Below are 18,569 nucleotides of genomic sequence, written 5' to 3'. Positions count from 1 at the left end.
GAAATGGCGCTTCCTAGGATGCAAATTTCTGCATCCCAGTTTCTCTATCTGTTTTGAGCTCTTCTGTCCCTTCTCTCTCCCCACCTCTCTCTCTGAGAATTGCTTATTATGTCTGGCAGCCCTGAGATATACTGTAGCTTTCTCCTGCCCTAACAGTAGGTGAGTCATTTCAGAAAAGCAGCACTCTTTGGTGTGTTATTTCGAACACTTCCTTTTACAAACAGCCCTCCTCTGCTCAGAAACAGACGAGAGTACTCCATAAATGACGCTGAACTTGGAGAAAGGCTCTTGGTCCAAGCTGTTATTTGTGCAGAGAAACCTTGGATTCCTCAGAGAGAGAAAAGGATAGGATAAATTAATTGTTGATAATCTTTTGAACAGAGTTTGTGAAAGCAGGAGAGACAGGACGGTTCTTTAGCAAGAATCCTCTCCTTCCATTTTGTAAGGACAGAAGAAAAGACTGAAGTTTCTTGCATCTCTTCCTTACCTGCACTCCTGAGTGATGAAAACTGTCAAGTGCAGAGTGAGTGAAGACCGGAGTTTTCAAGGGGAGGATAAATTGGAAGCCATCGTCATTGTCTTCTGCAAAGCCCAAAATATTTTTCACAAAGGGATCAGTCCTTGGACCATCAAGAATGGAATTGCAACTGTTGCCATAGAGGCAATTCACTTACACATCCCATTTTCTGTGAGAGGCATAGAATATAATTCTTGTTTGGTAGCAGATGAAAGGCGTATCATCCCAGCAAAAGCAACCAAAGGACTGGGCATCTGTCGCTTCGGCAGAGTCTGAGACAGGTTTCCTATAAATAGAAAAGCTGGTTTGCAAAACGGAGCAGTGCAGAATTGGTGCCCGCAGTCATCTTTCCACTTAAGTGAGCACGTCAGTCCATGGGAGAGAAATTTGTCTCTCACCGGAGCATCATCACTCAGCTCACAGTATATGGGAGGGAAAGACCCATCATCCGCAGAAGCCGGCAAGGAAAGGCTGTACTAATGGCAACTGCTGAGGACCATGGGAACTCTTCATGGGCCTCCGTCTCTGGAACCCCTGGCCACATGCAAAAAGGGAAAACTGGAGCTGAAGTAGAGCTGTATTTACGCAGATTTCTACACTGCTTTTCATTTTTTTAAATATAAAATGCAATAAAATCAATCCTTAAAACAGTAATAAATCAAAACCCAATAAAATACACAGGGGCGGCTGAGAATGCACAAGCAACCGACGTGTTTGAAGCTGTTCATGGAAACCCTCCATGCTGGCAGCTTGCCTGATCTTAATACGGAGATCATTCCATCGGGGGGGGGTGACACAACCACCAAGGCGCTGCCTGGTCCACAACGTGACCAAATGACCCTCAGCAGGCCAGGCTAGGGTAAAGGCCTCCACGCAGAACACGGAGGCCAGGGCAGCCTGTGCCCAGCCAAGCCAGCGTGTCTAATTCGCAGAGCCCAAGCGTGAGCCCCCTCCCAATCTTCTCCCCGTTGTCCCTGATCAGCCTGCCTCTTACACTGGCAAAATTTTGCTGTCAAGAAATGGTGTCACAAGGACTGCTGTAAATCCAAGCAAGAGTGCCGTGAGCAAACCCTAGAGAGCTTTGGGCGTAGGGCAGCTCGGGAACGCAATGTCAGCATCGTGGCTCTCCCCACTGGGACACCCTGAGAAAACCAGAGAGGATCTTGGGAAGCGTTGTGCTCATTTCGCTGGGAAGGCTGCCCTGTGAGCGGCATATTGACCAACTTCTCAATTCTGCATGTTGCATTGTGCTCTTGACCTGTGTTTTGTACGGCTGATAAAATCTATAATTTAACATGAATAGAGATGAAAGCACTAATACCTCTGCAAATGTTGATCTTGAATGGTGTTCGCTCTTCTCTGAATATTCAAATAGCTCCTGACTCTTGAAGGAATCTGTTGATTCAGCATCTGGTCTTATGAGGTCTATCAGGTGTGGCATGGAGCGGTCCTGAGTCTTGGATAATGGACACAAATTCATTGCCTTTGCATATTTATTATGAGATTTATATCCTGCCTTTTTCCTACCAAGGGCTCAAGGCAGCTCACATCATTCTCCTCCTCCATCTGATCCCCATAACAACAACCCTGTGAGGTAGGTTGGGCTGAGAGTCTGTGACTGGCCCAAAGCCGCCCTGTTGGCTCCCGAGCTGAGCGGGGACTCGAACCCGGATCGCCTGAGCCCCAGATCGCCTGTGCTCTTCACCACTGCACCACACTGGCTCTAATAAATTGAGTGCCGCCGCTCTCTCTTCTGTTACACCATGAGCTTTAAGCTATGACTTCACTGAGATTTTTAGTTTAAAAATATATACCTATTTTATTGGAGTGCAGGGAGGGAAGCGCCAACTTTGCATATAAATAAAGCATAGCAGCATCAGGATGAAAATTGAAAACAAATGAGTATGGATGCAGGGTATTGTTTGACCAAAGGCGCAATTTTTCTATTGGATTCAGTGTGGTGTGGTAGTGAAGAGCATGGGACTGGGACTCGGAGGATCCGGGTTCGAGTCCCCGCTCAGCCATGGAGCCAACTGGGTGACTTTGGGCCAGTCACAGACACTCAGCCCAACCTACCTCAGAGGGTTGTAGTTGTGGGGAGAAGATGGAGGAGATGTAAGCTTCCTTGAGCCCTTTGTAGGAAAAAGGCAGGATATAAATCGAAAAATAAATAAAATAAATAAATAAAATAAATCCAAAGTATCCATCCCCACCATAGGTGTCCAGCCCCAGGAATGTGAAAATTGATATTCGGGGAGGCACCTGTCCTGCTCTCCCAAGTCCAGCATTTGGCTGCCGCTCTCGTCCCCTTTATGTCAGGTTCCTCGGCGATCCCATAAATCCACCTGCATCCTACACAAAAATAAAGCTGAGTGCCTTTGCCAGAACTTCATTTTTAACCTTCCACATTTCTTCCAGAGGAGCTGAGAGGATATCTTCGTTTCCTCCTCGGGCTTAGGAGATCTTTACGGCTGGCTTTCCACCGAAGCATCGCTCCTTCAACGTTTATGTTCCTAGTACATCACGTCGGCACCTGGGCTGCTCGCCGCGCTTTTCATCCTGAGGATTAAGTATGGAGCAGAGATCTATGATGCAGCTAGCAAAATGCCAGGTGCCGCATTTGGCCGGCTGGGTGGGATTTGCTGGGAAGGAAGGTTTAGCTATCGCACAGGCCCTGGGGGGGGGGGGGGCAACCTGGAGCAGCCCTATGCTCTGTGCTGAAGGCCTGCACTCCCCGAGCACTGGATGCTGAGTGTTGTAGGCGGCCAAGGAATCTGCCTCTGGAATCTCCTACTGCAACTGTGCCAGAGGTCTTTCAGCCAAGGAGCAAATTCCATTTCAGGGGTGCTTTTTAGGGGGCAGTGGTCTTCCAGCGCTGGGTAGACCTGAAGGAAAAAAATATGGTGGGTCACACTCTTAAACAGGGGGCCAAAACTCTCCGAAACATCCATATTTTTGCTTCCATGGGACTCACCTGCATTGTGATCTTCTCAGCACAGAGAAGACCTATTTTTTATTTCTCCAGGCCTTCTTAGTGCTTTAATTTTGTTTTTTAAAATACGTTGCACGTTTAGAGCTTTGCAATGCTGCTGCATGAGAATCTGGGCCCTTGTGTTGTCTTTATGTAGCTCTAAGCTTGTAAATGTGTTCTATTCATTTGCTCTGCTCTGTATTTTCTGCTTTTAACTTTGTGGCTCTCCCAGCATCCTGTGGCAATTGGACGGCACTGAAAGGTTACCCCTAACACACAGTAAACAGTTCCCCTTTTCCAGCACAGCTGTTCCTACTTCCAAGGGGCTTCACTGAAACCAAAGTATGGGCAGCTGACAGCAGAGACTTCAGCTTCACTGGGGTAGCATTTCCATTCTGAGTGGTCGCCTGAACTCCTAAGAAGCCATCCATGGTTCTGAAGCTATTTCGGAGCTAGTCTTCAGCACCAGGCACAAGTTCTCCCACAAGCTGGTGTGCGCCAGATGTTTTGAACATCAGCCTTGTCACCCCAGCCAGAGTTCTGCAACACTCGGCCTTCCAGTTTAAAACCTGGAGGGCATCAGGTTGCTGTAACGAGGCCACATCCTTATCTCACTGTGTTTATATTGGGGTGGGGAACTTAAAAGTCCAGTGGCCAGGTATGGAACTGAAATCCGCTTCCCCTGATTTCCACACCACATCACAGATTGGTGCTTTCCCTGTTTTGTCTTCCCCATGAAGGCGAGCATGATTTTTCTAAGACTGCTGCCAGTAAGATCTTTAAGGCAAAATATGTCGCCCCCACGAGCAGGGATCTTTTGATCCCACTTCTTTGCCTGTGATCTCACCAATCATGGGGACACTTCCCCAAAACTGACCCTTTGGCTGGAGCAGGTTCGAGAGCCCCATTCCATACCCTGTTTTTCAGCCACAATTGACTCCTTAAGAGGCTTAGAATAATTAAAATGGATCATTATAGGATTAGGAATACATTACACCATTTACGGAAGGAGTCCCGCATAGACTCTGGGTGTCGATCTGGTAGTCTGAGCCACCCCAGGTTCAGTTTCTTCCCCTCTGACTATATTTATATATTAAATTTGTTTAAAGGTTGCTCATTAACATCCTGCTGTCTGGGCAGCCATGACAATAAAATTACCAGTAGGAAACCTAATTAAAATAATACAATTAAAATACACAAGATAAAAGAGCAGGCAAATAATCAGCAACAATAAAACTTAAGTTAGTCAATTAAGGTGCTGTAACGTATGCATTTCAATTCAATCCTTCCAGGGAAATGGGCTTGTGTTTTCTCCATACTGGAGTGCACGTGCTACAGAGGCATTTTCCCACCAGGGCTGTGAATTACATATGCCATGATAGTTATCACGATAAAATCAATCAATCCCTGTCCCACGTCATTCCGTAACTTAATCAACAGAGGGGACAGGGAAGGAACAGAAGAGCTGCTGTCAGCTTAAAACCAGGCAGGGATAATTTACAGGCGAAGGAGTCACTGGGTTTTGGCTTTTACATCCTAAGGATAAAAGGGCTCTTTGACTTATTACTATATTGAAATGAGTTATTTGGGGACGGTTGCTGCGACATGGATCCCGGTGGACACTATTAGAGCAAATCAGCACAGAACTTTCTGCTCCTTAACAATAATAGATGAGAAAAGGTGCCAGTCCCAGGGTGACGAGTGAGCGACAGCCACTCAAATGCGTGTCTATTAACGGACCGTCCTCAGCTGGGAATGTCTCTCTGCTGCAGAACGAGAGCTTCTGCAAAGTGCTTCCGAGCCCAGAGGAGAAAGGGAGCCTGAGAAAAGAGCAAAAGTGTCCTGCAACATAAATCAGAGAGTCGCTTTTGCTGCTCCAGATCTTCCAAGGACAAGGAATGGATACCTGCATTATCTGTCAGCCTGGGAAAATGTGCATTTATTTTAAACTTCAAAATAAAATCCTGTTTTTCTCACAGGGATGCGGCACAACTTGGAACAATGCGGCCTTATGTAAGTAAGGCCCTTGGGTGCTGAAATGGGAAAATCAAAGTGCTTCTGCTTCATGCAGCGTTTTGCACTCCTGAGCAAACTCAGCTGCCGTGCTTCTTCCTGAGAACTCTGGACATGATTTGGCATGATTTCCAAAATTGATACCACCGTAATGCCTTTATTATGCCAAGCCGAAGGTGACAAAAGACCGCTTTCGCAAGCACGGAACAACAAGGGGAGGAGGAGAGAGGCAGAGATGTCCAAGTCACAGTGTCAGCCCTTTTACGGAGGAAAATAGGGTCATGCATTTGACATTTGTATACTCTCAGTGGGAGTTTCCTGCTCACCTGCAACTGTGTGAGAGCCAGTGTGGCGCAGTGGTTAAGAGTATGGGACTGGGACTCAGACGATCTGGGTTCTAGTCCCTGCTCAGCCATGGAGCCAATTGGGTGACTTTGGGCCAGTCAGAGACTCCCAGCCCGACCTACCTCACAGGGTTGTTGTGGTGATAAGATGGGGGAGGAGATGTAAGCTGCCTTGAGCCCTTTGTAGGAAAAAGGCAGAATATAAATCCAAAAATAAATAAAATAAATAAATAACTAAATTGCTGAAGGTTCTGTTCTGCTCATTCAACCCATTTCTTCTGCAACAGCCTGTCCTCCACTCATTTGGAAGGCAAATAGGTGACTCTGGTAAAGCGTTTCTAGGAAAGCAAAGATCCTACAGAGGCTGGGTCCTTCTAGCCCCATATTGTCAACACTGACTGGCAGTGATGGCTCTCCAGGGCTTTCTCAACCTGGTGCCCTCCAGATGGGTCACATTACGGATCCCATCATCCTCAGACAATATGGCCTCATCCAGTGCTGAGGATGATGGGGCCTGTATTCCAATAGAGCTGAAGGTCATCAGGTTGGGAATGCCTGTGAGGTGCCATTGAGACTAACTGGATTACCCAAATATAGTTTTCCCTGGCTCTGAATCTGCTCCACCGTTAAGATTTTTCCAATTTTTGTTAGATCATACCTGGTTAATTTCCCAGCATGACTGAGTCATAACAGGGTAAACATCACACACTAAATTCAATTGTATGGAGAACATAATAAAGATGAAGAAAAGTGCTTTTTGAAAGGCCGATAATAAGTATGGCTATTATGGGACAATGAATCCATTGTGCATATTTTGCCATGAAATAATTATTCTAATCCATTTGATGACAAATGTGCATCATTAATATGGAGGTTGTTAACCTAGTGATGTGTCAAAGCGTTTGCTGTATCAAATTCAGCTAAAGTCGCTGCCTACGGTAACGGTTAAGCCAGCACTTCGCATCAGCAGCTCTCAGCAATATCCTGGTTTCTTAACAAATACAGCAATCCTTGCATTAATTGCCTACCATTTAGAAGGGGAGGAGAGAATTAGAACCACAGAAAAAGAGAAAAAAATATATAAAGAGGCAAGAGACGGACACTTTTTCCTAACAACATCCACATTGGGCCCGTAACTGCTTATCTTCTTACCCAGATCAATGCTGGGAAAGGATTCGACCTGCTTAGAGGTAGGTATTGCCCTGGAAAGAGTCCTTTTGTGCCACTTACAAGCTCTAAATAGCACTTTGGAGCACCTGCTAGTGAAGCCCACCTTCCACCATTTCTAGCACAGTGGATTTTCCCGGTGCATTTAATGCTGCTCCAGAACTGTTCCTGCTGGTAGTTTGAGCTTTCACGTCCCTCTCTGCCACCCCAAACGGCTGGTGCAGGAGGATGGGTCATGGGGGGAACCAAGAGGTGAGGGCTGGGCCCGGAACTAAGTCATGACCAGCCAGCCACGAGGTGGATGAACACTCTACGATGCACCTTATCTGAGGTGGCAAAGGCCTGCTTCAGGTAGGCAGGTGTCCGCTTTTACAAGGCCATTTCCTCTGTCTAAAGGGCTGTCGGAGCTCTGCTCCAAGTGGAGGGCTGTTCAGTCTAAGTCTGGATTGGAGGACAAGGGACCTAAGAGGGAGAAGCTGCCCATCCACAGGTAGCAGCACCTGGAAAGCAGGTTGGAAAGGCCCCCGTCTTCTCCAGCCCACACGGTCTTTTTCTTAGGTAAAAGCAACACTTCTGCATTTGCCTCTATCCATAGGCATGACCATAGGCAAGTCCATGTTTCCTTTTCTCCTCTTCTTTGGCAGAACAGCTCCTCACCTTCCTTTTCTTCTTGGGGAGGCCCAAGCGGTCATTCCACCTGGGAAAGGAATTCCCTGCACAGGGCAGGTCCCTTTTCTGATCCCACAGGGCTCTTCCGTTCTCATGGAAGTGATCCAGCCAACCTCGCCTCGTGGGTGGCTGCCACCACTCCCGGCTCTACTTTTCCGCCATAGCAGTGGCGGAAGAAAGAGCTTCTGGGGAAGGAGATGTTCTTCAGAGTCTTCTTACCCCTTAGAAGCTCCTGCTGGTGCTGGTGCTGGAGCTGAACAGAGAGGTGGTCCTGGAGGGCCCTTGCTTTTCCAACTCTTATGTGCAGCTCTTCTGGGGAGAGAGGAGTGCCAGCTTCTTCAACCTGACGTTCTCCAGATATTTCAGGCCTCACCTCCCAAGGTTGCTGACCATCGGCCGTGCTGGCTGGGACTGATGAGGTGCTCTTTAGCTTCCTTACTCTGGTCTCACCACAGTTGCTTCTCCGAGCAGATGGCATCAACAGTCCCTGGCTCCATCGGTGCCCCATGTTACTCCTCTGTCCTACTGAGAACAGGACCTACTGAAATGAATTGGACTTACCTGAGAGTCACCCCAGATTCAGCCTGTAGTGACCTCTCCCTCTGGCTGCAGGTGAGGTGGGATTGCTCTCCACCTTGATTTCAGGTGCCTACTTCTACAAGCAAAGAACAGAGACTTTTGGGATGCAGCCAACACACGGCTAAAAACGGCACCTTCTCTCTCAAGTCAGGGCACTGCACGATTCCCCAAAGAGAAGAGGATCTTTATCTGGCTGAAGCAGAGCAGCTGAGAATTTCCCCCAAGGCAGGAGCACACGAGATTGGTGCACCTCCATGCATCCTCCTGACAGCAGGCGCAAATTCCTTCTGCAGTGGCTGCGTGACCTTCTCCACTCCTTTCCCCTACAGGTGGCATCTCCATTGCCTTTTGAAGTTCGGCGTTACGGGGACACGTGGATGCTGTCTGGGCACAGCAGGGGAGCAGTGGCTTGGAGGAGGAGTGAGAGGAGGAGAGGTGCATCTGATCAGCCGTGCGAAGAACCCACAAACGCATTGCCGCCGAGGTGTGACCCCCAAGGCCTGCAGCTTCTTGGGGAGGTGAGGGCCATCCTGTTTTGCCCCCCAAAACGTCAGCAGACATTTGACACAAGGGACCTTGGGAGGATTTACTGCATAAACTTTCAGTCCATGTCATTTAATGTCATTTAAAAGTGTGCAACTCTATGCGTGCGTATGGGAAGATACGCTGCACCATGCCCAACGGAACTGCAGGGTATTAAGGCCTGGAAGCTAAATCTGCACAGAACTCACGTGCACATATAAACATAGAAACAGAGGGGATCAGAAGGAGCCTCCTGGGCCATCTAGTCTGACCCCCGGCTCCAGCCAGCTCCGCTCACGACATGCCCACCATGTGCATGTCCAGCCTATCCTTGAACACCCTTCCCAATGGAGCCGCAACCACCTCCTGTGGAAGCCCATTCCACACCCTCGGGGTCCTAACTGTCAGGAAGCACTTCCTGGCATCCAAATTGAACCTTGGTTCCTTGTGCTTGGCTCCGTTGGAGTGCATCCTGCCTTCCTCTGCAGGGGAGAACAGGTCTCTACCCACCTCCATGTGACATCTCCTCACATACCTGTATGTCGCCAACAGATCCCCTCGGAGTCTCCTCTTCTCCGGGCTGAAGAGACCCAGTTCCCTCAGTCTCGCCTCATACGGCTCTCCCTGCAATCCGGCCACCATCCTTGTGGCCCTTTGCTGCACTGACTCTAACCTGGCCATCTCCTTCCTGCAATGAGGAGCCCAGAACTGAACACAATACCCCAGTTGCAGGTGCACAAGACTTATATCAAATAAGTTCCAAAACAAAACAAAAAAGTTCTCCTTTGTTTTTTGAAGCATTTTGGGTACATCGCTTGCAACTGGCACATTATTAGAAGTTGTGTTCCCTATGCAACCAGCCATGTGAGAATGCCTCTTCTCTTTCCTTAGATGGGGATGCCTCTTCGAGGAGGTGAAGCACAGGAGGCCACTTTTAAGAGGAGAGTGGTGGGGATGCATCTTCTACCATGGAAACTGTTGTGCGTCTGCTACGCAACACCACCCACGTTATTTGGGCTTGTGGGTCTGCACAACCGAGTGTTGGAGAAGATGCGCTGAAGGAAAAGCTCTGTTTAATGTAGAGCATTATATCCCACTCTTTAGCTGGAAGGCTCACAGAAGGCTTGCAGATTAATAAAAATAAAGCCAGCCTTCAGCTTGTCATTGAAACGGACATGACACACAGGGGGAAAGGATTGTGGAGCAGGAGAAGGTGGGGAAAAGGTGGGAGAAAATGAGAAAACTCCCGCACCAGCTTCTCATACTGCTCTTCTGATGACCAATTGTCATGGTAACGGTCCAAATAAAATTTTATTCTGGCATGGGCTTTCATAAGCAAAAATGGACAGGTTCCACTTATCTCAGGAAGTCTTTCTCAAGGGTCAACATTTAAGGCTTCTGGATGAAAACTCCTTAAGGGTAAATCGGAGTTTCCTCAATGGCCCCCTGGCAGGCATTTTTCATGGCATAGGCGTCTTGAATATTTCTGCAGCTTTTACCAATCCTTGCTTCTGTGTCTGCTTAGGTGAGAAATGGAAGTGTTTCTCTGAACGCTTTGCAGTCTGGAAGCATGAAAAAGCTGCCCTGATAGCAAGTTTCCTCCCTGACCCTTGCAAAACTCTTCCAGAAGTTTATTTCTACATGGATGCATGCAGTGCTTTTTTTGTAAGAAAAAAGGTGCCGGAACTCATGAAATTATTTCCCTTTCACACATAGTCAATCACTGTACACACACCCACACACATCAGTTGTGTAACGAAACATAACAGTCACCGCCCGCAGTAAGCACTCCGCGTGCGACCACACAACCAATCACAAGCCGAGCAGCACCACAAGCCGAGCAGCGCCATCGCAACCAGCGCGGACGAAGTACGCATGCATCGGACTCGACACACAAGCAGCCCGCACGCACCGTTTTCATGATTTTGCTGCTGACCTGCTATGCTCGACAGGGCAATTCGAATCCACGTGGACCAAACATCAAATTTTCAAAAGTTACTTTTAAAACTTGGAAAATCTGTCAAAAAGGGGTGCCGGAACTCTGTTCCGGTGTGTTCTATGACAAAAAAAGCACTGGATACATGTATGAAGACAGCTAGTGCTGGACAGACACACACACACACACACACACACAGAGAGAGAGAACCAGAACCAGAACCATCGGACCTCACCACAGCTTTGCAAAAGCTAGGAAACCACACAATTAGGAAAGTAACTTTTCCTCCTCTTGCAAAAATAATGCTCCATTTTCCCTGCTCTAAAAACGGAACAAAATGGGGAAATGATCTTTTAAAAAACCACGTGAAACTGGAGCATCGTATCTTTATCTAAAGAACTCATAAACTGTGACAATTAAGGAAACCTGAGCACCATCAACGCCTAGACTGTTTGTGAGCTCTGTCCTGGGTCTTGTAATTTACCTGAGTTGCTCTTCTAAGAAAGTTCTCACAAGGGGAAGTAAGGATGGAGCAACGCACCTTGAATGGTGGAGAGAAACAGGCTGACGCTTACAAATCTTAAGCAAAATTAATAGGCTGGCACTGAGATTTGCAGCAGGCTCTGAAACACACACTCATTCGGGGGCCCCGTCTGTCTGGGTTTAATCTATTAGATTGTGGTGCTGCCTGATTTAGGTCTCTGATAAATGAGCTTCACCCAAGCCAGGCCTCGGGTGATTTGATGGAGAAGCAAGAACATTCTGGCTCCAGCCAACCCTGTTGCAAAAACGCACATCAGGTTAACACTTGCAAGCTGTTACCTTGTCCCTTGTATGGGGAACTGTCACCAGGCCTGCGGATGTACCAGGTTAAAAAGAGCAGCACACAAGACTCTGTACACTGTGCGGATTACAACTAGCTCTTCCACAGGTCTCAGGGACCAGCCTTAGAAACGATCACAGCCTCATTTCGAATGAACAAACCCAGAATTCCAAACACATTGCCGTGCTCTGAATTCTATTGCTTTCACCTTGCCTTAATTTCTGGATTCCTGCACTTGGAATGCCTCCAGTTCACACGGGCTGCATTCCATCCACTCACACAGAATAACACCAAAGCAGATTTCCCTCTTTCTGGTCAGCCCTCCTCACCCGTTTCTATCAGATTGGGCTTTCAAAGTGGCAAACAACTCAGCTTAAACACTAGATAAAACATCAGAATAACTAAGGGGGCAGGGAAAGTCTAAACATGCATAAAATCCCACTTTAAATTCATATAACCTAAAATGTGAGCAAATAAAGCGGTGAAGAGCAGGAAAGATCCCCACTATCCCTATTGGATGGGTTGCCATGTCTGCCGTTTTTTCTTGGCAGGGTAAAATCCAATCACTCAGCGTGTCTGCAACTCATTTCCTGAAAGCGGGCCAGAACCTTTGCTCTGGGGGTATCTCACCTGGCCACACCAGGGGGCAGCAAAGGTGAGGAGGGGAGCCCCCTACTGGCCTGGCTGGCACCCGCAGCTGTTCGGCGGCTCCCTTCCCGGGAACGTCTCTTCCACCAGCCACCTGCTGGTGGTATTGGAGAAGTGCTACAGCAAAAGGCCTTCCATCAGCCCGGTGTGCCAGCGACATGACCTCCCCCCTCGCATCACGACTCTCCGGCTGAGCTAAACTGTGAGCCGCCGTGCACCTTTCTGCAGAAAGCACACGCTCTCCTACCTACCCGACATCATTTCTAGCCATCTTTTAGGGTGCAGCCCTCTCCAGGCAGAAGGCAAGTTAAAAACCACACTGGGGGCATAGCGTTTTAAACATCTGTAAAACAGAGTTTGAATCAAATCCATTAAAAGAGCTTCGCTATTGCAATCGTTTAAACTAAAGTTACCAATCAAAACTAATGGTCCTCCTGATGTCAAAGAGGCCGGTCAACCTAGCTTTCCTGAAGACTGGCAAAAAAAGGGGGAAAAAAAGGGCCCGTTGGACCAGTGGATTCCAGGGGTCCCAGGCACCCCCCACCCTAATGACCCCTCGAGTCATCAGTGTGGACCAGCAAGCCCCATTCACCTGGCCTCTTGCCATGCCGCCTTGTCCTCCGCTGGACAACCAGGGCGTGTGGCTGGAACCATGTGTCACAGGCATCAAAGATGCCCCAGCATTTCTGCCGCGCCTTGTAGCCTGAGCTGCACCCAAGCGTCCTGCAGCATCCTCCCGTCGCCCCTCAAGAAGCGGCGGAGATCCAGGGTAGGCGGGCCTCCCGCCCGAGTCCTGTCCCTCCAAGAGGCATAAGGCCCCGGTGCATCCCAGAATGCAACTCGTTTGCTCAAGGCACCTTTCGGCTGCTCTGCTATGCCACAGGGTCGGGGAATGATGGGGCTCATGGCCCTTCGCCAGTACACGGACTTCTCCAACAGGACCTATGTAGAACACCCTGGTGGATCATGCCTGCTCTCGGTGCAAAGCCAACTGGCTGCCAGTTTCCCGAGCGGCAACTTCTGGTGATGCTCCAAAGAACACTCGTGTGGCATCCGTCTTGTGAATTTATATAAGGAAAGCTGCTTCCTGCGAGACGCTCCCCTCGCCTCTGTGCTTTGGCACCCTAGCGAGGATTTCCAGCTTGACCTAGATAACCGATTCTTCCTGAAAAGCATGTCACAAGCAGCCCATTTTCTTCTATTAAGGGCTACAGAAAGGTCCTTTGTACTCTGACACCCAAAGATTGACAGAGCTCCAGGGGGAGAGCAGATCTAATCATGGCAGAGCTGAAAAGGAGCCTGTCGAAGGTCCAAAAGCAAGCAAAGAAACGGATCCCAGTGCTGGTCTGAGATACTTCAGCCCCTGAGACAGAGCATCCAAGCCGTCCCGCACACCGGCTCCTCCCAGCAATACCTGTTGCGGGAGAATTCCTGGTGGTTTGGACGCAACCAAGTTGATCTTTCTATCTCCTCCTCGGCTGGTTCGAACGTCCCAATAGGCCACGCAGAGGGTCATAACAGGGGAAGGAGGACCATTTCACCAGCCCTGCTGAGAAACAACCTCTTTTTCCTCTTCCCTCCCCATTCCTCTTTTCTTGTGTGCTGTGTCTTTTTAGATTGTAACCCTGTAGGTAGGTTCTGTCTGAATTTACTGACTGGATAGATACTGCTGACCTTTTGGCTGAGGGAGGGTAAAAAATACACAACACACACACAGGAAACCCAAAGGGACTGACTGAATGGCCTTGCAAGGTTGATGGGATTAGAAGTCCAAGACCTAGAAATTCCATGAATTAGTAAGCTCCAATGAGGATTGTCTGTCAGGGCTGGCAGTCACGGCGGTCGTGATTTGCCATCATCTCCAACTCATGGTGACCCCATGAAAGAAAACCCTCCAAAATGTTTGGTCTGTGACAGCTCCATCCAGCTCTTCCATGTTCAAGGCTGTGGCTTCCTTGATGGAGCCCTAACTTCTCATATCTGGCTGTTCTTTTCTTCTGCCTTTGACTCTCCCTAGCATGATCGCCTTGTCCAGGGAATCTTGCCTTTTTATGAGGTGTCCAAAGCACGACAGCTTCAGCTGGGTCATTTCTGCTTCTAGGAAAAGCTCTGGCTTGGTTTGACGACGCCCTGGTTCATCTTTCGGTCAGTCCAGGTATTTGCAAAGCTCTCCCTCTGCACCGTATTCTGAACGCCTCCATTTCCTTCCCGCACACAGTGATCAGGAGTACCACCATTTACATGATCCTGGCCTTGGTCTCCAGGGAAACTGGATGGCCTTTTCTAGCACTTTCTCTGCTGCCCTTCCAAGAGTCCAGTCTTCTTCCGAGTCCTGGGCCGCATCCTCCCTTTGAGCAGATGACGAGCCCAGGGATACAAAACATGAGAAATTTCCAGCTACACGGTGTGGAGAAAGATTGCCTTTATGGCAAATGGGGCAGGCCAAAAATCAAATAAATACTTTTTCTGTCATATTACTAGAACCCGACAGGGCCATCCTGTGAAGCTGATTAGTGAGTTAATTGGGACAGACTGGAATAAACCCCTCTTCCTACAAGAGGTACTAACAGCCTCCAATGTGGCTGGCTTTAAAAGGAGGCTTCTAATTGGTGGAGAAGGCTGTCAATAACCACTAGTCCTGATGGCTTTATGTTACCTCCTGTGTGCCTACGTGCAGCAGTGGCTGGGGAACATGGGTAGGAAGGCCCTCCTGTCCTACTTGTAGGCCTTTCATGGAGGCAACTGGCTGGCATTCCACAGAAAGCTGGAATATGTAAGCACTAGTTCTCATACCTCTGAGCTCTTCTGATCTTCGTATTTAGGGGCAGTCTATCTGAGGAGAGCTAATATGGCAGGCAGACTCTGAGCTGGCCCTGAAAGAACCGAGAACATTCCCTGTGTCCTGCCAGACACTCCTCCTTGGCTGCAGGCAGGAAGTGCTTTGGGAATCTGCTTCCCTGATCCCTCGTCTTCTTGCCGGAGAATGCCGAGGGAGCGCCGAGGTTTCCGGCTGCAGCCTCACTTCCCCGTACCACAGAATGGCACCGTGTCAAGGCTGCAGTCTTCCCATCAGGACTTTGGCAGCGGAGTCGAAATGCGACAGTGCTTTCCTCATCAATAATAAAAAAAACCCATTTGCGGAGAGTCGACTCCTCTAAAAAGGTGGATTTTAATTAAATCTCTGAATGTCATCGAAGCATCGTGGATTCGGTGGGGAAAAAGGAATCTAAAAATATCCCCCACTTTTTTTTTTCTTTTCAATTAAGCTCTCCTTGAAAGCCTGATGGAGGCCAAGCCTACATCTATTTTGAGGGCAATGCAAGGGCTGAATCCTGAATGCAAATCCATCTCCTGGGCTTGTTGATGCATTATGTGTACCTTGCGCATTTATTTTTTAAAACTCCCAACAGTGATGGGAAAAGCGTGGTCCTCAAGATGCTTCAAACCGCTGCTCTCATCAGCCCAACAGGTGCCTGGCGGTGGCAGGCGTTCCAGAACATCTGGAAGATGCCTCAGTGCACGCCTCCGACCCACAAGGAGCACGGTGTGCCCCCGTGCCCCCCGGTGAGCCATGTTCCAAGACGAGAATCCACGGAAACGGGAGCTTCCAGGGACAGTGCCCACGGGAACTGTGTCCGGCCCGTCTGCAAAGGGGCCCGTTGCCTCGGATGCTGCAGCTCCTCCATCCAAGGCCTGCAAGCGGCACCCCTCTGCAGACTCTGGGAGTGACTTCGGGCCAGGCAGATTCTTAGCCTAAGCTCCCCCACAGGGTGTCGTGAGCTGGGCGTCCCCTCCCAGACGAGACAAGCACTTCAGCAATTATTAAGAGTCATTATTCCTTACAGCTACAAGGAATTCACAACCTCCGAAACACGCACTCCAGGCGGGAAGGTGACCCCTCGCTCTGCCCCCCTTTGCCCTAAGCTCTGCTTATGCGTCCTTCAGGACTGGCCTCTGGAGGGGGGCCTGCTATGGAAGCGGCTCCAGCGCTCTCCCCATTGAGCCCCCAATCGGCCCAGCCAGTGGGTGCACCGGCGGGCTCTTGCATCCACGTCTCCTGGGGGGGTCAGGTCTCCTCCCCAGAACCCCTCCCCAGCCTGTTCTCTGCCGGCTCCTTCCCACCATCAGGAGTGGGAGGGGGATCAGTGGTCATCCGCGAAGTGCTTGGACCCGGAGCCGGCTCGGGCGGACTCGCCGGGAGGGTTTGGGCCGCCGGGGCCTCACCAGCCGCAACGGCTCCAGGATTGGGGCGAGAACGCTGGGCCACGGCTGCGTCAGCCGTCCACTCCCCCTCCGCCAGGCCTGAGCCGCCGTTCCCACCACGGCCCTCCGCCTCCCGTGCGCACCTGGGAACCTCCCCCGAGTGCATGCGCACGACACAAGAGCAGAGCCAGGGTAAAATGGGGAGGACCACGAGCCTCACAGCGGCCTCGAGTCCCTTCCAAGAGGAGCACAGGAGGGCTCAGAAGGCTCCTCCGAACCGGAGCAGCATGCAGAATCCTGCTCGCCGGACTTCCTGGCTGAGAACGCCTCTGTGGCCTTCCGTCCTCTGCAGAATCCGCTCCCGGCAGGACTACCAGCAAACGCTCTGCTAGCTCTTTCCTTCTGCCTGGGAGAGACATGCAGGAGGCAGCCATCCTGGTTCCGCCATCGAGCTGTCATTGGAGAAGCCTTCGTCATCATGCAGGGACCTCTCGAGAGACTCTCACCCATGCGACGCAAGACGCTTCCACGACCCACACGGGACGCAAAACGTTTCTTCCCCCTCTTGCAATATTTGCACAAACATTGCCAGGGTCATCTGAGCCATATGGAATAATTAAAAGTGAAGAGAGGCAGAAGAAAGGAAGAAAATCAAACTGCTTCCCTCGCTTATTTGTAAACACAGTGCACCAAATTAAAATAATTGCTTCCTGATAGAAAAAAGGAGAAAATCTAATCACCATCCGCTTTAGAAGCTGCAAATTTAACTCCCCTTTCAGGAACACCTTTGACCACAATCTTGTTTGCCCTTTTCTCAGGATACTAAATTATGTATACCTTCCATAAGCATTTGGATTGTGAAAAGTGGGAGTGGGGGAGAAGGCAGGAAGGGTGCGGGGAGCAAGGAGGGCGGCCTCGTCATTTAGTTAGATTATTACATTGTGGCTTCGGGATTTCAAAGGGCGCTTCCGGCAGATTGAACAATTATGTGGCATTTCCATAAATCATGGAGCTGTTTGCTTAATTAAGGCCCTTTCTGATAGTGCGGGTGGAGGCGGGGGGGGGAGATGCTGGGGAGGGGGTGCAGTTCGTGGTGCCCCCTCCCTCCCACCCAGCTGGCTCCACAAAAAAGGGCCGATGCTACCCTGGAAGATCCCAGCAGGATGGTCCCAGGAACTGCCGGGGAAAATGGATTTTAATGCCACTGCCAAGGTGATGGGCAGGAGCGCAATTCCCATCACTCTCAGCAGCTTGGCCATGGAGTTATACTCCGACACAGATTCAGGGTGGAACAAAGAACTGAGACTCTGGACTTGGTAGTCTCCGTTACCACAACGTTTTAAATTGGGCAAACTCATGAAGGATGCATGTGACTGTTATTTCTGTTGGCTCCATGGGATCCCCGGAATCGCAGCCAGCATGCCTCTATGCACCAGCTGCTGGGGAACATGGGCCAGAGGGCGCTGTGGCACCTGTGCCCGAGATCCCACAGACAGGTCACTGGGCGAACAGAGCACTAGCTACAGGGACCCGGGTGGATTGGGCCGCTCGCTCTTGCGTTCCCCTCCGGAGAGCACAACCTTCGGGCGGGTGATGAGCCAGCACATTTACAGGCGGGAACGACAAGATTCCCACGGACGAGAAGCAGCAGGCGTTCTGACTGGGATCTCTGGTCCCTCACCGTGCTGCCTCCGGGTTGAGGGTTTTGGCGGAACGGCTAGGAAACGGAGCTTCCCACCTCCTAGTCTCTCAATTAACCAGGCCATGACACTCTTCCCCTGCACCGCAGCCTTCATCATCATCATCATCAAAAACTGCATTTTAAAATGTGACTTGAATTCTTTAATTATGCTTTTAGCATTTAAAGGGAAGCCATGTGTGTGTGTGTGTGTGGGGGGGGGTGGTTCTTAATCATTAGCAGTTCAGAAAGAGTCCAAGTCATCAGTCTGAGACCCTCTAGACGGTGCAAACTACAGCTGCCATCAGCCTCGGCCTGCGTCGCCAGGGACCGTGGGAGCCACGGCTCAGGCAACCCAGTCACTGGCCCCCGACGGGGGAGCGCCGAGGGAGGCAGGCGCTGCCCGCCTCTCCAGCAGCCTCCTTCCTCCTTGCAAGCTTTCGGAGCGCTGCAGCGAAGCGAAATCTGCACAGGGAGAGCGTGGCAGGTGGCAAAATGA

Source organism: Varanus komodoensis, unplaced genomic scaffold (genome assembly GCF_004798865.1).
Source record: "Varanus komodoensis strain SLA01 unplaced genomic scaffold, ASM479886v1 scaffold33, whole genome shotgun sequence".
Lineage (NCBI taxonomy): Eukaryota > Metazoa > Chordata > Lepidosauria > Squamata > Varanidae > Varanus > Varanus komodoensis.
This window is presented reverse-complemented; position numbering follows the sequence as displayed.